The 21,171-nt window shown below is 54.2% G+C and overlaps 1 pseudogene; it reads right to left on the bottom strand.

Moving 5' to 3' along the window:
• Positions 1-3,941: 3,941 nt before the first annotated feature.
• Positions 3,942-5,823, bottom strand: LOC133896920 (probable LRR receptor-like serine/threonine-protein kinase PAM74; annotated as a pseudogene).
• Between the last annotated feature and the right edge of the window lie 15,348 nt (positions 5,824-21,171).

Here is a 21,171-nt window from a genome sequence, read left to right as displayed (position 1 = left end):
TACTCTCATTACTAAAGAAATGATTTTTCTAGGGGCAAATCACAGTCGGATTCTTTGGAACTATCACTAATAAAGGTACTACGGTCAGTTCCTTAGCTCAAACCGACTAAATCTGGCTGGTTCGTAGTAATAATAGCATATAATAGTCAGTTTATAATAAGAACTAATTGTGATGCGCTACAGTCAGTTCATCTCTCAAACTGATTGAAATAACTATAATAATACAATCGGTTCCGAATAAACACCTACCAAAATATGTTACAATCGGTTCATATCACAAATTGATTGTAATGTTTGGTTAATACAATCGGTTCCGAAGAAGAACCTGTGGAAATATGTGACCAACGGGGCTGTCATATTCTCTCCACCACATTGAGAGCAGAGATCACGATAGCTATGTGAAGAAATGGGGTTTTCTTTTCATCATCTAGTGCTTCGTTCTTTCTTACTTAGATTTTTGCATTATTCTTCTTTTCTTTAGTTATTTTCATATACTCCGTATATAGTTCTCTATTTTATCCTCATACATCTAGTGTTTTGTCTTTGCTTAATTAGATCTTTGCAACAAATAAGGCCCTAATCGATTATAAATATATAAGGTCATGATTACAAAAGATGTTCATATACTCCTATAGTGGCTACGGCGGTGCTGGTGTCATCCTCCTTGTCCGATGATGATGACAACTTCTTGAGCTAATCCCAGTCAATACTTCCACCATTGCTGTCATTAACGATGGGGTTGTTGGGACCTCTTGTGGTGACAATGGCACTAGTGTCCTCCTCCTCCTCGTCTAACAACGATGATGACTTCTTGAGCTTGTCCCAACCAATGATGCCATCGTCATTATAATTGATGTTGGGGTTGTCGGAACCTCAAGTGGTGATGACGTGCCCGTGTCCTCCTGCTCCTCCTTGATGTCAGCCTCCTACTCCTCATTGATCGAGCCCTCAAGGTTCATCATGTCCACATCCTCCTCCACACCATCCTTAGTGGAGGAGTCCTCAGTGCTGGTCACGTCCGCATTGGCATCCTCCTTCGAGCTCGTTGTTAGGTGGAGTGCCCTCCATAAAGTGTTGCCAGTCCTCATCACTTAGGGGGGATGAGAGGTCATCGGAGGAGAAGGAGAGGTCATCGGAGGAGTCCACCATTGCCTCCTCCTGCCCTTATGATGACAATGGTGAGGAGAGGCCAGAGGTGGCGGCGGTGGAGGAGGAGCGACGGGTGGTGGCAGTGGTGGAGGAGGAGAGGCCATGATGATAGTGTAGCTAGGAACTTTGTGTGGTGGAGGAGTGATGGTTCATCAATGTACTGAGGAGACAGTGGAGGACGAGCAGTTGTAATGGTTGTTCAAGGAATACGAAGTGGTGAAAGACATCTGTCTATTGCTGAAACTGCAATAATTGGACTAATATAGTCGGTTTCAAGCAAAACCCTACTGAAATATGTTGATGTGTCCCCAATATATTGTGTAATGGGGGATGGTTGAGGGCTTTAACCATATCGGTTCAATCATTCTTGATATTTCATCCTCCTGGCCCAATCATTTTCTCTCTACCATAAGTGAGAGCAGAGATCACGAGAGGTATGTGAAGAAATGAGGTATTTTCATCGTTTGTGTTCTTTTTTGAAAACCAACTCTTTTGTCATTTAGACAGCTCAGTTTCATGGAAGTAGGGTTAGAGACAGCTAGCTTGTCGCTCATTACCTGGGCTTTGTTCCAGTCCCCAAGAATATTTTCTCATATTTTGGGGATGCCAGGTTCATCCAACTTGAAACCGGTGGATGACCGTACGCCCTAGGACCCAACAAGACCTTTTGGATTGCCTTTGATCCCATCAACAAGAATTGTTTTATTCTTTGCTCGTTACACCGAGATGCAGCATATCTGCATCATCATTTGTACAGTGTTGATAAAGATAGTGCCATCTTCACCCATATAATCCACATTAGCCTGTACGATAAAGAAGGCGATAATGCACGTAGTTTAAACATGAGGGTTGTGTAGTTGTGTTATAATGAACATATCTATATTATGGTTGTGTACTTATCTTCACTATTTTTATATTACTTCTTTTATGTTCTGGTTACCAAATAGTAATGATTAGTTGTATTTTATGTCAACAATACCGTCGTTGCAAACAAGGAGAAGTAGCCTAAATCATTTTTCCTTGTCTCGTTGTGGGCAAGTGAATGGTATCGTGTTGGGCCAATAATGATTCACTCTATTTCACCTCCTCTTTGCATCTCTATTAGTTGCAATATTTGTTATTCTTTAGTATAATAGTAACTATCAGTACTGATTTTAGTTATGAATCGGTATTGATGTAATCACGAACCGGCACTGATAATCAGTAAAAGTGCCGATTTTAGTCACGAACCGACACTGATACTTAGTATCAGTGCCGGTTCTATTTACGAACCGCTACTGATAATTGTTACTGTCGCAGCTTATCTTAAAAAATTCATAAAATTTTCACACAAAATTAGATGGGGAAAAAATTTATATGAAAATTATAGCTCTCGATGAGATCTACAACTTTGTAGTTGAAATTGTTTTAATTTGAGGTCAATTAAATACCCAAATAATTATAATAAAATTGCAGCAAGGGTCGATGACAGCTCACATTAAAAAATTCATAACTTTTTCACACAAAGTCGGATGAGAAAAAACTTTATATAAAAATTATAGTTCTCGACGAAATCTACAACTTTTTAGTTGATCACTTTTTATTTGAGATTATGTAGATATCTAAATAGCTATTCAAACATTCGGTCAGAAGATATCGAAAGGATTTATTTTGCTACTACACTCACGTGCGCACAAGAGGTCTTGAGTTCGAGTCTTGGTTGCCCCGTACGAGCGAATATCATGCGAGTTTGCGAATATTAGGCGCGGTCGGTGGGCAGCTTCTGGTCGCGAAAAAAAATTTAAAACTTTTTTTCTCGAAAAACGTTGAATCGAGACTGACTATCAGTATCAGTTGGAAGCTTCAAGTGCCAGTTAGAGCCACCAACCAGCACTGATAGTAATTTTCAGTATCAGTTTCATACCGGACACTAACTATCAGTGCCGAGTAATCAGTTTCGATTTAAAATATATCACTGATGATAATTTTGAATTAGTACTGATGAGATATTTTGGTGTAAGGGGCCGCTGCCCTCCAACTAGTCACGCATTAACGACCAACGAAAAAGTTTGCGTCCAGAAAAAAAGAAATTAGATTCGTACAAGAGAGCGGACCGCGGACGAACCGGTGGTTATACTCATGCATACATAACTTCCTTTTTTTCTATTTTCGAAGTACACATGAATGTTTTTATTAACCAAGGTAATTATATAAAAACTTTGAGCAGTAGTATGCGACCCGTCGAATAGACACAGCCAACTGGACTTTGTTTCCGTCAGTCAGGGCAAAATCGAAGTTCGGCCAGCTGATATTTGGCTCGGGAAAATTTGCCCATGCTGTCTAAATTTTTGGCTCGGCTATTGGACTGCACGATGAGGCAGAGCATCCTGCACCCAGGTGGGAAGGTTGTGTCGAGAACTATCATGGGGTAATAAAGTGAAACAATAAACGTATCGTATTAGGTAAATTTCGAGTATGGAAAAATTTATGAGACCAAATGCTGATATCAGCACTTAAGAAATAAAAAACTAAACAATGAGAAAAAAAATGATCACCAAACCCAAGAGAAGCCCCACAAACGAAACCAAGAAATCATAGAATAAGGGGTGGGGTGGGGAAGCAGAGGAACCACCATAAGAACCTCAATTACGTAAGACCAGGTCAGAATTATTTTTCACAGTATCTCAATAAGGTACGAGAACCCAGAAGAAGCTACAGACTCGAAACAAGACATATTGTTGTGCCATAACATGGCAAGAAAACCGTAGTAAAGATCCATCAACCATGAACCAAACCCAGGTATATGTCCAGCTTCATCTCGCCAATGGCCCAAATCCGAACATCCAAGCCGGGATGCTACATTCATTCTCGCGATCTTCCTCTAGCGCCAGGCTATCCTTCAGCTGTGCCACCACGTCGGACATTGCTGGCCTCCCGGCTGCGGCATCCGATATGCACATCATGGCGGTGTCGACCACCTTCCACATCGAGCTGATGTCATAGGCGCCCCTGAGCGGGGAATCGGCGACCAAACCGATGTCACCGGTGGTGATCCTCTGTTTAACACGCTGGACAATGTGGCTGTGGCGAGCCTCCAACGGAGGCTCGCCGGTGGTTACCTCCAGTAGCACAACTCTGAAGCTGTACACATCGCTGCTTTCAGTGAGCCTCGAGTGAGATAGTACCTGAGAAAACAGAAACCAAGGATGTCAAATATAAACAGACAGAGTACCAGACAAACCTCATGTTATTAAATCTAAAGGTTGCATGAAAAGGAAAACATGTTGCATAAAATGGCGTCAATTTTGGTAGTTTTACTCCTCATTCAAAGGTATCAAAATGTTATAGTATACACAGGGAGAGACATACTCGGGGTCCATGTAACCAGCTGTGCCAGCTGCAGTGGCTGGTATGTGAGTCTGAGCATCGCTAAGATATGTTCTGCTAAGTCCCAAATATGCTATTTTAGCTTGCAGATTTTGACCTACGAGAATGTTGCTGCTCTTCACATCCCGGTGAATTATTGGCGGGCTGCAACCTTAGTGCCAATAATCCAGACCTATATAACAGGAATGCCTGAAGATGAAAATGAAGAAGACCATATAGCAGATTTGCGTACCAAAAGTTTGCTATATTTAGTTCATTGCAGCATAACTTGTGCAGCTACCAGCACTACTCATACACGTGTTCCCCAATTCAAGGTTTCAGCCTCGGCATTTTTACCTTCAATGTATTAACAGAACATAACTGTGTTAACAACATCACATGTCAAGTTCAGCAAATTTGTGGAAGAGTAAAATTCACCAGTGGTCCATAAACTTGTGCCGAGTTCTCATCTACGTCAACGAACTCTCAAAATATACGGTCAAACACTTAAACTTGTTCCAGTGTGTTATCCAGGTCCAAAATCCCTTTGACCACTCCGAGCGCCGACGTGGCATGCTGAGTGGAGCTAACGTGGACTGGCCCCACAGTGCCACGGCTAGCCTTGTCGGCGTGCACAGGAGCGTGCGGCGGTGCATCCCATCGCCGGCAAACAGCGGCAAGGTTCGGTCGGCTGAGGACACCACAAGAACCAGCGCGCGACAAAGAACCCATCTAAGCAAAGCTTGGCCAGCAAACCCGAACGAACCCAGGCCGGCAGCGAGTGCAAGGAGATGGTGCGCTCCACAAGCAGGGGAGACTGTGCTGGCGTCGGACCAAGGTGGATCCAATGTGTGCGAGAGAGAAAGAAGGACTCGGGGAAGCTCACCACGGGTCTGATTTGCGAGGAGGAGCTCGAATGTAGTGTATTGATGGTGGGGTTGCGGGGATACACTCTGGTGCCGAGGAAGAAAGGGGGTGGCACGTTGGATTTGGTCTGAGGCAACGGGATCTGCACTGGAGTTGGTTAGGGAAGCTCGGTTGCTCTTCTCCGTGCTGCTTGAGGATCATCTGTGGGGGGGAGGAGGGGATCAAGCTCGGTAGTATGGGATTTAGTGCTGGCGCAGCAGCCCAAAGTCCTCGCAGGCACCACCGAGCTCTGACCTCGCAATGTGGTGGCCACCCTCCTCAAGACACCGTAGTGATGAGTCCTACACACTCCACCCCGTGGAAACTCTGGCTCCCCCACCGCCACCTCCTTCTCAACTGAGCGTCGTCACCGAGCAGCTGTAGCTCCCGACCATGCCGCACCTGACCATCCTTCCTCGCCATTGCCGCGCCAGAAGCTCATCCACCACTTCCGCGAGCAAAAGCCCGACCGAAGCTCACACACGTGCGCCTCCTTCCCCTTCCTCGCCGGTCACCACTGCATGCTCGTCGACCTCCATGATGAACTCCAGGCCACGAACCGCCTCTGCCCGAGCCAACCCACGGTGAGCTCTGCCGCGGTCCAGTGAAGCTTGCCGCCCCCTTCCCTTCCCCTCTCTCCCTCTACAGCGCGCTGCCACTGTCGACCTGAGTGCTACCACCCGCCATGGTCGCCGCTGGCCATGCTCGCCGCCGTGCATGCTGCCGCTGACACCTCAAATGGAAATGCCACAACACGCTGAAGCTTATGGTACCCCTCCCCGGCCGAGACTCACCACCGGCGATCGGTCAAATCCCAGTCAAACCTCCCTGCACTGCAAACGAGGAAGGCGGCCTCCGACTAATGGGTCCGCCAATTCAACTGCCACCGTCATGCTCCCCTTTGCTAGCAATGACATGTAGGGATGCTTCTTGCCATCACCATCACTGTCGTCGGGGTCGGGGTTGAGGGGGGCGGAGGGAGAGCCAAAATCATGAAAGAAAGGGGAGGAAGAAGATGCAATCCACATTAGCTCCACCCAGTACGCCACATCAGCATTCAGAGTGGTCAAAGGGGTTTTTGACCTAGCTCACACAATAAGACAAGTTTAAGTATTTGACTGTGCATTTTGAGAGTTCGTGGACATAGATGAGAACTCGCCGCAAGTTTACGGACCGCTGGTGAATTTTACTCTTTGTGAAAATATGGAATTTGGCAATGTTTCTAGTTCTGTTTCGCTCCTGTTTATGGAAGTTGTAAAAAGGACTAGAAATAAGACCAACCTTGTAACAAGTTGAAAATACACATTGGCTGAAGTCATGCAGTCACTACAATAGAAATAGTCATTTGTGCCAGGTCATTAGTGCTGGCTAGACTAGAACCGACACTGATAAAGTATCAATATCGGTTCATAACTTCCCGTGCTCAATCAATGATTGAGCTGGGTTGAACCGGAACTGATACTCAGTATCAGTGCCGCTCTTGGCACAAACTGGCACTGACACTTTAGTGCCGGCTGGTAACCATGAGCTAGCACTGATACTATCTATCAGTGCCATTTCATGTTACGGACCGACAATAATAAATGCACAGTATATAAAAAGGTGCATTCTTCCCCCCTAGCTCAAATATAGGAGAGAGGAGCTCTGTTCTGCTTGGCTCCCGCCATTTGTGCCCAACCTTGCGTTTGGAGACTTCAAAATTTGGAGGAATCTACGTACCCAAGGTGCTCCAAGATTAGTAAGATGATCTACATTTCATTTTGAGTTAGATTTACTTGCTACATTGCTCTAGGTTTGAATGTATGTGATTGCTCCATGGTGATGAATTTTAGGAGGAGCTAGAGCTCCAGTTGAGCTCTAATTGAGTAAAAATTACAATTTTCTCATTCTAAGTCATATAGTGATGATCTACATTTCATTTGTGGTTAGATTTATTTGCTCGATTGCTCTAGATTTGAAAGTATGCAATTATGCTATGGTGACCTAGATTTTCAATTTTCTAGTAGTGATTTAAGGAAAAAAAGGTTAAAATCACATCTGAATAGATTAAACCCTAGCTCCAATTTTCTAGTAATGAATTAGGAAAAAAAGGTTAAAGTAAGGTCTTAATAGATCAACATGTTGAATATGAATATGAATATTGTGCTATAGGGATGACACGTTCACTTGCTAGTCACAAGCAGACGTTGCAGTAATTAGAAGGTGGGTCTTTTGACCGGGGCCAAGTGCTAGAAGATGATGGGTCATCTAACATGGAACAATCAAGATGTGAGGTAATTCAATAAATTAGATGTGCTTTTTGAAATATTGCATGGATACCAGTTCAATGGTTTTTTTTTTAATGATTGTTAAAACATAATGATAATAATAAATTTGCAGATAGACCAGACATGGATATACAAGACTGACCGTCATGGCCCAGAGTACTTTCATGGCATGGAGGCTTTACAGGGCTGCCACGGCATACAATAAGCCAAAAAACAACCGTGATGATCACTATATATGTTGTATGTGCGTTGATTGCAAGAATGAGAAACAGTTCTCTAGCATAGAGCAGATCCGTGCACACTTGTTTCGCAGGGTTTTCAAGCCTGCTATATCTGCTGGACCGAGCACGGTGAACATGAGGAGCTTGGCATGAAGAGCATGACATAGTCGAAGAAGACGGAGGCAACGATATGACAGCTAACGAAGATATGGATATGTCGGCGTTCGAAGATACTTTTGTCGGTAATGATGATGACGACCTAGACAAAATGTTAAGCAATGTCGAGGGAGACTTCGCTAGTGATAGGAAACATGAAAACTTCCAGCGCATGATAGAGGACTATAAAACACCGATGTTCCCGGGCTGTAAGGAAGAGTACAACAAGCTACATGTTGTGCTAACATTGCTGCAAATGAAGTCTAGCAATGGTTAGTCTGATAAGGGCTTCACCAAGTTGTTACGATTCTTGAGGGACTTGCTTCCAGAGGGCAAAGAGTTGCCTAAAAACACGTACCATGCTAAGCAGATTATCTGCCCATTAGGGTTGGAATTAGAGAAAATACATGCATGTCAAAATGACTGCATGTTGTATAGCAACGGGGATGCAAACTTGGAAGCGTGTGACGTTTGCGGTGCATCATGGTACAAGCGCAACGTTGACGATATCGATAGCGATGACGTAGGGGAGAAGAGTAAGGATAAAAGACCCCAAGCTAAGATGGTTTGGTATTTCCCTATAATCTCCCGTCTAAAGCAATTTGTCGGAGGGTGAACTCCTGTCGCAGGGATCCCGAGAGACCCCTTTTTAGAGATTCGGCCGGGGGGATGATCCTGGAAAAGATTGTTTGGGAAATAAGCGGGAACGGAAACAAATGCGACGACTGGTGGGAGACGGTCGCCCTAATGCGAGAAAAGTGGGTGCACCGGGGTTTAGACAGGTTCGGGCCGCACGGAGGCGTAACACCCTACTCCTGTATGAGCGCTATATTTATCCTTGAAGGGAATTCTTCAAGGATGTATCTGGTTCTAAGGGGAGAACTGTTTACAAAGAGCTTGAGGCTCTTGTGTTCTAGCTTGACTTGAGCTGGTTCGAATGTCTGTTGATCTGCCTTCAGTCTGGTTCCTCGGGGATCGTCGGTTGTCTGGTCTCTTGGTCCGTCTTTTAGTGTTCTCCATCCTTTCCTTTTATAGGCGCGCCGACCTCAACATATCCCGAATGGGAAAGAGGGGATGCAAATGCTAAGGTGCCACGGAGAAAGGCGTAATCATTTCGTCTTGGCGAAGTGACAGGGGCGGTGGAGAAATGCGGCGCGCATTCAACCACCCGCCGCTGTGGAAGTCCTCGGGCGCCAAAAGGGGGCCCGCCGGGCAGCCTCAGGGGTGTCCGGTGCGCCCACCCTGCCTTGTTCTTCTGCTATGGCAGGGTGGCAGACGGAGCGCTTCGATCCTGGCAACGTTATCCCGAGGCACCCGGATGAAACGGGACGGGACCCGTGCATTTAATGGACCCACGCCCCCCCTGCCAGTGCATGGCAGGGTCTGACACTGGGGCGTGGGCAGCTGAGAATGTCAGGATGTCAGGATGTCAGGCCGCGCGTGCCTATTAAATGCGGCATTGGGCCTTTGACTGGATGACACCCTGACGACGGGACCCTTCGGGTCGTCGAATGATCTTGCGCGAACCTTCGGGGAACCGAGTCCTCGGGGGCTGCCACGTGCAGCCCCGAGCACTCTATCCCGGGCACTTCGGTGGGACCTTCGGGGCACCCAGTCCTCGGGGGCTGCCACGTGCAGCCCCGAGCACTCTCTCCCGAGCACTTCGGTGGGACCTTCGGGGCACCGAGTCCTCGGGGGCTGCCACGTGCAGCCCCGAGCACTCTCTCCCGAGCACTTCCTTTCCGGTATTTGGGCTCTGTGGATCATCGGGGAACTCGGGTGCTCGGGAACCAGCGGCGGCGGCCCCGAGCACCTTCTCCTGGGACTTAGCTTCTTCTTACCTTGCAGGGTAGTGACATGTGGCGGATGGCCGGCCTGGTCTCGGGACTTAGGGACCCCTGGTTCTGAATACACCGACAGTAGCCCCCGGGCCCGTTGGTAGCCGACGGGATGGAGACTGTGAATGGGCCCTTCGTCGCGACCGAGGCCGAGGCTGGTGCGGACGCCATGTGGCAAGCTTTCGAGAGGTGGCCCTTGCGGACCTAGACCTCAAGAATGCCCCAACGGGAAAATGAGTGGACGCGTGTCCACACAACTTCCGAAGGGTATGATGACCATGCGGGCGGCACGCGCGGTTGCCGCGCAGATCGAGGAAAATACGCCTGGCAGCCGCTGACATCGCGCGATCGGCGGGAGATTCGCCTGGCAGTTGAGTCGATCGAGGCGACGCTTCGCCGAGCGAACCGTTTGGGCGGCAGTTTTTGAATTTTGAGCTATAAAAGGGGGAATGGATCGGTCCGTTCCCCTTTTTACGTTCTCTCGCACTTGCGCTCCTGCCTTCTTTGTGCTCCGAAGCCCTCAGGAAACTCCCAGGCGACCGGAGCGTTCTCCCTTCTCTCTCTCTCTTCACCACCAAAAACACCCTCCATCCTGTCGAGATGACGAGGGTCGGAGGAGGACGCCGGGACAAGACTTCGGACAGCATCTTGCCGGAGTCTCGTCTGAGGAACGAGGAGGCGGCGGATAAGATTAGGAAGCTGCTGGTACCGGAGGGTCAGGAAGGTGCTGTGGTGGTGAGGCCGGCGACTCTGACGCCGGCGACGACCGTCCCTGGGCGGACCGTCCTATTTACTTCCTTCGTGGCGGCGGGGTTGGTGCCGCCATTCTCCGCCTTCTTCCTGCAAGTGCTGGAGACGTACGACATTCAACTGGTGCACCTAAGCCCCAATTCTGTGGTGGCGTTGGCGGTCTTCGCGCATCTCTGCGAAATGTTCATGGGGGTGATGCCATCGGCGACGTTGCTTCGCCATTTCTTCGTCCTTCGGCCGGTGGGGAAGAAGAGGGGGCACTCCACGACAGACGTCGCGGGGTGCTGCAACCTTCGGCTCCGGGAAGGCCTGGGGGACCATTACATTCCCCAGGTGCTGCGCAGCAAGTGGGAGGAATGGCGACGGGACTGGTTCTTCGTCGACATCGACCCCCATGAGCGCCTCGAATTGCCAGAGAAGGCGGCGGAACCTCGGCGATCGACGTGGGAGGCGCCGCCACCAGAAGATGCGAGACTGAAGCCGGTGCTGGAGCGCATCCTGGAACTGCGCGAGGGCGGGCTGACCTCAGTCATGGTTGTTGTGGACTTCCTGCGCCGTCGGCTGGCGCCTTTGCGAGAGCGGGCCCGGCCGAGCTGGTTCTACACCGGGCCGGAGGACATCACCAGGACCCAGATTGGCGCGAGCTGGGATCTGGGGCAGGCGGAGCTGCGGGGGATGACCCGAGTGATCACCGGAACGGAGGACATGAGTCGGGCGGAGCTCCCGTGGCCGGAGATGGCGCTCTGCGCCAACCCGAGCTGGGTGGCCATTATGGCGGGGCTGCCGGAGTTCGATGCCCAGGGGCCCGTGGACCGGCCAAGAAGCCGGAGTCCTGAGGCCTCCGAACTCCCCGGGCTGGAGGAACTACTTGGCGATGAGGTTGCTGGCAGTTCGGCGCAGGCTGGCGAAGGGGTCGCCGCAGGCGGCAGCCGCCGTGCCAGGGAGGAGGGCGCCACTGAAGTTGTTGAGGAGTTGGTGCCGGGAGACCGGGGAAAGCGTCCCCGGGCCTTGATCCTAGTGCCGGACTCTCCGCCGTCGCCGACGGCAGCGGCGGCCTTTTCGGTCCTGGAGCCGCGCCTGGTGCGGATGGGGCCTGCATCGGCGCTCGCGACCCGCACGGCGGAGACCGAGACCCGTGCGGCGGGACCCGAGGCCCGTGCGACGGCGCCCGAGGCCCGCGCAGCGGCTCAGCTGAGCCCCCAGCGGAAGAGGCGGCGGGAGGAGTCCGGACCGACGGCGCCGGACCCGGACATCAGGCTCCCAGCGGCCAAATGGCGGTATCGGTGAGTCTTCTTTCTTGCTTTTCCATGGGCATTTCCGGCCCGAACTAAGTTTTGACAATTTTCACTTGTCTCCCGTAGGCCGGCCGTAGGCGCTGCTACGACGGAGAGAGAACAGGCGCCGGGGCCAGAGCCGAGCCCGCCCGCTGCGACGACGGAGGCTGGCACAGGGACGGCGGAGGCGCCAATTGACGTGGCGGCCCCTGGGAGAGAGGCAGAGGCGGCGGCCGAGAGAAGGGCGCCGACGGAACCTACCCCGGGCGCAGAGAGCCCGGCGCGGATAACGGTGGAGGCGGATGTTCTGCCGGGGCCGGCGGACAGGGCGGCCGATGCGGGAATGCGGCCCCCGTCCGAGACCTTGGCTCCGGCGGAGCCTACCCCGGGCAGGCAGAGCCCGGGGTGGATGGCGGTGCAAGGCCCTGCGGAGAGCTCGGCTCCCCCTGTGTCCGGCCAGCCCGCCGATCCTTTCCTGGCCGCCATCGAAGGCGTCCAAGTAGCGGTTGGGCGGCTGGGCGCAGTGGTGAACACCAAGGAGGGGGAGCTCGAGGCCGAGCGCGCCCGCCTGGCACTGGAGAAGGCGCAGCTGGCGGGCGCCCAGGAGGAGGCCCGTGCGGTAGCCGCGCGGGGGCAGAAGCTCCTGGAAGACATCCGCGCAGAAGCCGCGCGGGAACGAGAAACTCTGAAGACCGCGCGGGCAGAAGCCGCGCGGGAACGAGAAGACGCCGCCCGCTTGGCTGAGGCGTCAAGGCAGCAAGCTGCCGAGGCCCTTGCCAGGATGGGGCAGGCGCAGGAGAGGGAGGTGGCAGTCGCAGCCCGGGAGCAGGCTGCGGAGGAGCGGCAAGCCGAGCTGGCCCGCCGAGAGGGCGCGGACAAGAAGACGCGCGCCGACCTCCAGCGCTGGGAAGACGACCTCCGGAAGATCAGCGAAGAAATCAAGCGCTGGGAGGAGGACGTCTCCATCCGGGAAGTGGATAACGAGCTATCGGCGTCGGATCTCGGTGCCCGGGAGGATTCGGTGGCCCAGCAGGAGGATGTGCTGGCCCGGCGGGAGAATGAGCTGAGTCGCCGAGAGGGCGAAGCTGCTGCTGCGGCGGCGGCCGCGGCTACCAGGGCGGAGGAGAATGCGAAGCATGAGGCGGAACTGGCCGCCCGTGAACGCGCCTTGTCCGAGATGGTGGCCAAGGCGAAGCAGGCTGCCGCCCCCGCCGCAGCTGGCGGTTCTTCCGGTCCGGCCGGGGACCAGGGACTCGAGGCACAGCTGCGGGCCGCCAAGGAGAAGCTCGAGACCGCCTTTGTCTCGCGGGTCAACCTCGAGCATATGCTGGAGGATATACTCCGGCGGATGCGACGGGCCGTGGAGAAGGGTGGTCTCGGACGGCTTGTCGACGACAAGAAGGGCGACGGCCCCGCACGACAAGTGTTGGGGCTGCAGCAGGTCTGCGAGCACCTCGAGACCCTGCCTTGGGCAGTCCAAGAACTTGCCGCCCGGGAGGGACGTGGCTTGGCACGTGCCGTGGCCGAGCACGTCCTGGCCTGCTACCGAAGCAGGGACTCGAACTTCCCACTGGAGCCGGCGCGGGAGGGAGTGGTTGAGGCTGAGGGAGAGGCCGCCCGGGCAGCGGTCCGGAGTACCGCCTCCGTGGTGGCGGCCGGCTTCAGGCGAGAAGTGCCGCCGCCGCCAGCCCCTGGGGACGACTCAGAGGATTCAGCCGACGCCTCCACCGCCGACTAGACCTTTTATAGCCTTTGTCTTTCTTTTGCCGTCTCAATGGATGTAAATATTAGGAGTGAACCCTTAGAAAACGCCTTGTATATGTCTTGTGAATATAATGGCAGCTTTTCCTTGGGCTCGCAACTCCAATTTCTCTGTGTGTTTGATGTTTCTTCTGGTGTTCTGCCTGGAAGTCCCGGGGAGTACTCAGTCGGGCCGTTCCCGACCTTCCCATCCCCGAGAAATGGAGTTGTTCCGATCGCTGACGTTGGCGCAGCCAGCCCTCGAGCTCTCGCGAGTCCGCATTGCCTAGGTTAAGAAACGAAGACACAGACTCCCTTGTCCGGGAGATAGATCAATCCCGCTCGGAACACGCCGTGCCTAATGAACACTTTTTCACTTTGCGACCACTCAGTTAGCAGAAAGGAGATGCGTGCGGGCGAGAATGTGACCAAGAGTCCTCGCGGTCCGGTGGTGCCCGGGCTTAAAACGAGCCGGACCAAGCACTGACTGCCCGCCCTCGAGACCTGAGCTCCGGACTACCCGAGTAGCTCGAGCGATAGGATTACCCAGGGCACCCGAGGACTCGGTAGTGCTCGGGGTCCTTAAAAGCGGACCGAACACCACGACCACCACGAAGGGCTTCGGTCAGACATTATCGCAAGCACGCTACTCTTTTCTGCAAACTGCTCTGCCGTTCTGGGAAAAAGTAGACACGCGGCAGGGTTTTTGCGTGCGAGGAAACCACCTCACCGAACAGATTAAGGCGCGAGAGCCCCCGAGAATGACTCGGGAACATAAATTTACTGAAGGTAGATTTGTCTGAATATAACCACTCACCGGACAGCTGTCGGCCTTCCGGCCCATCGATCCGGGAGGGATGTGCTTCCGAGTTCAGGTGTCGGGAACTTAATTCTTTTAACGGGGCGCCCGAGCGCCTGGAGGTGCACGAGGCTCCTAGGGTCGGGTGATCTCGACCACCCATGCCTAAGTGATAGGACCACCCGAGGATCCTTGGGGCCGACCAAAGACCGGGGCATTGAAGCCTTTGCGGCCGAGCTGCTTGTGATCGTCAGCCTGTGACTTTAAAAGAGAAATAGGATTTCTTTGTCTGGTGCGCTCTGCCAGTGCGGTACTTGTTATAGACTACTCTTGTTTTCGTCCCGAGACCTCTCGAACACCCAAACCAGCGGACAAGAGCGGGTAGAGGCATAACCCAGAGGTCCTATGGTTTGGTGGCGCCCGGGTATGACAGACCAGACCGAGCACCGACAGCCCGCTCCGGGGGCCCGAGCTCTGGACTACTCGAGCAGCTCGAGCGATGGGATTACCCGGAGCACCCCGAAACTCGGTAGTGCCCGGGAGCCCATCACGACACTGAACACCACAGCCTACCATGCCGGACGTAGGTCAGCGGCGACTGCTTGCATGCATACCGATCGGGATTCTTTTGTCAGCGGGGAAAAAAGAGAGAGCGAACTTTTTCTCGCACAACCGAGCTCCTCACCAGACAGATTAAACATACGGAATCCAGAAAAAGTATTTTGACATAGCGAGTGCTTATTGAAATACTTAATGTGCAATATTTACAAGGTTGGGCGACAGCGACTTACCCCACGGGGCGAAGCCTTCAGACTGCTCGGGCGAGGAGAAGCCCCCGGCCTTGCTGACCTGAGCCGCGAGCACGACCATCTACGGGTAGAAGCGTCGGAGATGCGAATCTGGTGATACCCAGAGTTTGCATCTAGGAAGCATAAAAGATCACATCCCGCAGTTGAATCTATAATTTGATCAATGCGAGGTAAGGGGAAGGGATCTTTAGGACAAGCCTTGTTAAGGTCGGTGTAGTCCACGCACATACGAAGCTTGCCGTTGGCCTTCGGGACGATGACTGGGTTTGCTAGCCAGTCGGGGTGGAGGACTTCTCGGATGAATCCGGCGTCGAGGAGCTTGCTGACCTGCTCGCGGATAAACTCCTGGCGCTCTGGCGCCTGCCGCCGGACCTTCTGCTTCACCGGGCGGGCGTCTGGACGCACGGCCAAGTGATGCTCGATCACCTCCCTAGGGATCCCGGGCATGTCGGACGGTTGCCAGGCAAATACATCTACGTTAGCCCGGAGGAAGGCGACGAGCGCGCTTTCCTATTTGCTGCCCAGGTCGCTGCCGATACGGACAACCTGGGTAGCATCTTCGCCCACCTCGATCTCCTTCGTTGGAACAGAGGTGTCGGCGGCGAGTCGGGGTCTGGATGAAGAGGGTCCCGGGCCCCCTGTAGAGCCATCAACCTCAGCCTGCGCTGAGACCAGAGCCATGTATGATTGTTCAGCGCAGGAGACGGCGCCGCCGGAGTCGGCGATCACGGAGATAGAGCCTGTGGGGCTGGGCATCTTAACCGTAAGGTATGCATAATGCACGGCCATCATAAATTTGGCAAGCGCCGGACGCCCGAGGATGGCGTTGTAGGGGAGAGGGAGCTCCGCGACATCGAAGAGGACGCACTCCGTGCGGAAGTTGTCCCGGCTCCCGAACGTGACAGGCAACTCAACCTGCCCGAGGGGCAGGGAGTGCCAGGGGTCACTCCATAGAAGGGGAGCGACGGCTTTAGGCGTCGGGAAGACACTTGCAGCTTCTCAAAAGCCTCTTTGGAAAGGAGGTTGAGGCCGGCACCACCGTCGATCAGCACTCTGCCGACCTTGACATTGCAGACAGTGGGGGATACTATCAGAGGTAGCCGTCCCACGGCTGCAGTAATGGCGGGGTGATCAGCCATGCTAAAGGTGATCGAAGTATTCGACCATCTTAGGGGCCTTGTGACCTCCTCGCTTGGGGTTGCCGAGCATACTTCGCGACACATGACCTTGATGCCACGGCGCGAACAGGGTGTGTAAGCGCCCCCGTCGATGAAGGCGACGGCATGCTCGGGCTCCTGGAAGCCAAGCGGGACTCGTCGCGCTCCCTCTGGCGCTGCTCCACGAGTCCTTTGACCGTACGACACTCCATGAGGTCGTGCCATCTGGTCAGGTGTATGGGACACCATTTACCTGGCTCGGGCCCTGCGGGAGCGGGGGCCCTCGCAGGAACAGGAGCTCGGCCAGGGGCCGGGGCTCTCGCTGGAGCTGGCGCCCTAGCCGGTGCCGGGGCCCTCGCGGGCACAGAGGCCCGAGGAGGAGCCCGAGCAGGGGCCCTGACGGGGCGCCGATCGACACCCGGCCGACGCTCTTGCTGGTGATCGGGCTCTTGCGGCACCCTGTGAGCGGGGACTTGGGCTGGCTCAACGGGAGCGGCCTCGCGCTTCCTTCTCTTTTTCTTTTCCCGCTTATCAGAGCGGGAAGAACTTGGCTGGTCGGAAGCGGGGCGAGGAGCATGCCACGCCCTGGCCTCCGCAGCCTTGGCGCACTTATCGGCCAGTGCAAAAAGTTCTGCAGTGGTCTCGATCTCGTGCGTTCCTAGCTTCTCGAGCATCCGCTCATCACGGACGCCCTGCCGGAAAGCAACAATAACAGCATGGGGGGCCACTCGCAGAATAGTGTTGCGAACCTGGCTGAAACGCTGTATAAATCGCCGTAGCGTCTCCCCTTCCTGCTGTTGGACGGCGTGGAGGTCGCACTCCAAACCGGGACGCGTGAACGTGCCCTGAAAGTTGGCCACAAATTGGTGGCACAGGTCATCCCAGGAGCCGATAGACCCTGGGGGTAAGTTCATAAGCCAAGAGCGGGCGGAACCCCTCAAGGCAACATGAAAATAGTTTACCATCACCTTTTCACTGCCTCCGGCCGCTTGGACGGCCGTCGTGTAGATCTGGAGGAACTCGACGGGGTCGATGGACCCGTCGTACTTCTCCGGCAGCTCGGGGCGGAACTTGGAAGGCCACCTAACCCGGCGGAGCTCGGTGGTGAAGGCACGGCAACCGGTGCCGTACCCCGCAGCACGAGCGGGGGTCCTCGGTGGCGAGAAGCGGCGAGCCGGGGATCCCCGGTGGCCGTGGGCTGGGAGAGAGGAAGCCTGGTCCTCTGCCCCAACCCCCTGCCGGGTCTCCCGCTGACGTTCGAGAGTGACTCGGGCATCTTCGTGGCCCCTCCGCTCGTCAAGGTGCAAACGAAGGTCCCGGGCTTCTGACACGGCCAGGGGGACGGCGCTCCGCCTGGAGACCCCTCGGCCCATGCGGGTGTTGCCCGTTGAGGAGCCGGCTCTGGCGGCACCATGCTGAGAAGTGGTGTGAGGACACCCGGCCTGCACCTGGCGACGAGCAGTGCCGACCAAAGCGACGACATCTTGTATCCACCGGCCTTCCGGAGTGTTTGGCGTGGCCTGAACGGGCGGGTGCCTGAGGAGAGCATGTGCTGCAAGCAGCGCGCTCCCTGGGCTGGCCTCGCTGAAAGCGAGCCTGCGCCGAGGCGGCACCCGACGTGGTCCAGAGGCGGACCTAGCGGCCGGGGTCCCGACCACCTGCTGGGGGTTGGAAAGTACGTCGGCAGCGGCGGCGGCGGCCCTGATGGGCCCAGCGCCTTGATCCCCTTGGGCGGGAAAAACCGTGCACGCCGATGGCGGCTGCCGCTGGCACGCAGCAGCGACGGGGCTCTCTCGGTCGTCGGGCAGCGCTCCGTCACTGGAAGTGGAGCCGGAACGCTGGAGACGGTGCCCACCGGCCATCTTTTCCTGTGGAAAAAAGTGAAACAAACAATCCAGGGATACTCCCCCCTACCTGGCGCGCCAGCTGTCGGAGGGTGAACTCCTGTCGCAGGGATCCCGAGAGACCCCTTTTTAGAGATTCGGCTGGGGGGATGATCCTGGAAAAGATTGTTTGGGAAATAAGCGGGAACGGAAACAAATGCGATGGCTGGTGGGAGACGGTCGCCCTAATGCGAGAAAAGTGGGTGCACCGGGGTTTAGACAGGTTCGGGCCGCACGGAGGCGTAACACCCTACTCCTGTATGAGCGCTATATTTATCCTTGAAGGGAATTCTTCAAGGATGTATCTGGTTCTAAGGGGAGAACTGTTTACAAAGAGCTTGAGGCTCTTGTGTTCTAGCTTGACTTGAGCTGGTTCGAATGTCTGTTGATCTGCCTTCGGTCTGGTTCCTCGGGGATCGTCGGTTGTCTGGTCTCTTGGTCCGTCTTTTAGTGTTCTCCATGCTTTCCTTTTATAGGCGCGCCGACCTCAACATATCCCAAATGGGAAAGAGGGGATGCGAATGCTAAGGTGCCACGGAGAAAGGCGTAATCATTTCGTCTTGGCGAAGTGACAGGGGCGGTGGAGAAATGCGGCGCGCATTCGACCACCCGCCACTGTGGAAGTCCTCGGGCGCCAAAAGGGGGCCCGCCGGGCAGCCTCAGGGGTGTCTGGTGCGCCCACCCTGTCTTGTTCTTCTGCTATGGCAGGGTGGCAGACGGAGCGCTTCGATCCTGGCAACGTTATCCCGAGGCACCCGGATGAAACGGGACGGGACCCGTGCATTTAATGGACCCACGCCCCCCCTGCCAGTGCATGGCAGGGTCTGACACTGGGGCGTGGGCAGCTGAGAATGTCAGGATGTCAGGCCACGCGTGCCTATTAAATGCGGCATTGGGCCTTTGACTGGATGACACCCTGACGACAGGACCCTTCGGGTCGTCGAATGATCTTGCGCGAACCTTCGGGGAACCGAGTCCTCGGGGGCTGCCACGTGCAGCCCCGAGCACTCTCTCCCGGGCACTTCGGTGGGACCTTCGGGGCACCGAGTCCTCGGGGGCTGCCACGTGCAGCCCCGAGCACTCTCTCCCGAGCACTTCGGTGGGACCTTCGGGGCACCGAGTCCTCGGGGGCTGCCACGTGCAGCCCCGAGCACTCTCTCCCGAGCACTTCGGTGGGACCTTTGGGGCACCGAGTCCTCAGGGGCTGCCACGTGCAGCCCCGAGCACTCTCTCCCGAGCACTTCGGTGGGACCCTCGGGGCACCGAGTCCTCGGGGGCTGCCACGTGCAGCCCCGAGCACTCTCTCCCGAGCACTTCGGTGGGAACTTCGGGGCACCGAGTCCTCGGGGGCTGCCACGTGCAGCCCCGAGCACTCTCTCCCGAGCACTTCCTTTCCGGTATTTGGGCTCTGCGGATCATCGGGGAACTCGGGTGCTCGGGAACCAGCGGCGGCGGCCCCGAGCACCTTCTCCTGGGACTTAGCTTCTTCTTACCTTGCAGGGTAGTGACATGTGGAGGATGGCCGGCCTGGTCTCGGGACTTAGGGACCCCTGGTTCTGAATACACCGACACAATTGTTTGCCAGCAAAGCGAATGCTGAGTTGATGCGATGGCATGTCGAAGGGTGCAAGAAAGATGAAATGCTTAGACACCCTGCTGATGGAATACAATGGAGGAACTTCGATATAAAATACAAGAAATTCAAAACTGAAGTGAGGAACATAAGGTTTGACTTGAGTACGGATGAGATGAATCCTTTCGAAAACATGAACAATAGTCATAGCACTTGGCCCATGACTCTCTATATCTACAACCTTCCATCTTGGCTGTGTATGAAGCTGAGGTTCCTTATGATACCATTGTTGATCAGTGGACCGAATCAACCTGGCAATGATATCGATATGTATCTCCAACCAATGCTTGAAGATTTCCTTGTACTGTGGAAAGATGGAGTATGAGTGTGGAATGAATACAAATGTGAGTATTTCACTCTACACGCCACACAATGCTATTCGTAATGATCCAACATTGACCTGCTCTTGCTAACCTATCGGGACCAACTTTAAAAGGCTACAATAGATGTTGTTGGAGCAAGAGTTCATCTTGCCCCAGCAAGTACGGCGAGAGTTTCTTCTAAGGAGGAGACTCAAATACACCACGAATGTATTGATGGTGGAAAAAATGGATCGCTCTGGGGGGAGTATCATACCGTGACTTGGTGTGTTTTCACCTTTTTGTCTTTTTTGTTGTGTAGTTCGTCCTCCTGCCCAGATGATCACAGCCCCCTATTTATAGGGTCGTGTGTAGCTTGGCGTACAAGTTATCATAATGTACAAATATCTAGGATCTGACCGAATTACTGGGTCTTATCTCGGATAACTACTTTCTACCCGATCGCTGGAGATAAATATCCACCGTGGTAACTATCGTGGTGCCTGCCCCCTGGAGTGTGGCGAGCTGGTCTCTAATTGTGGCCCAGTGCCGCACTGTTAGGGGTGTCAGGATAGCCTCCATTACGCCGAAGTGTCAGAGCGGCGTCCATAAGCCTAGGCTTTTAATGCTAGTCACTTTTTTGTAGGCAAAGCATGACTGGTGCTCCCCTTCCGGCAGATCTTTCTGAAGGCCTACTGACTCACCTTGTTGCCTCCGGGAAGGTAGCCCGAGCAGCCCTAGGTGGGGGCTTCGGGAGGCATGGAACCAGGAGGTGAAAGCTTTGGGAAGTAGGACTCTGGTATGCAGGGGCTTCAGGAGGCTGAAGCTTCGGGGGACCGAGGCTTCAGGAGGTCTAGTTTTGGGGAGGCTGAGCCTTCGGGAGACCGAGTCGGCTAAGCCAAGGGAAGGCTTCGCAGGTACGAAGGCGTACTATGAAGGGATGTG

Source organism: Phragmites australis, chromosome 17, assembly GCF_958298935.1.
Source record: "Phragmites australis chromosome 17, lpPhrAust1.1, whole genome shotgun sequence".
Taxonomy (NCBI): Eukaryota; Viridiplantae; Streptophyta; class Magnoliopsida; order Poales; family Poaceae; genus Phragmites; species Phragmites australis.
Note: the sequence above shows the minus strand (reverse complement) of the source record. Positions and strands in the feature narration are given on the sequence as shown.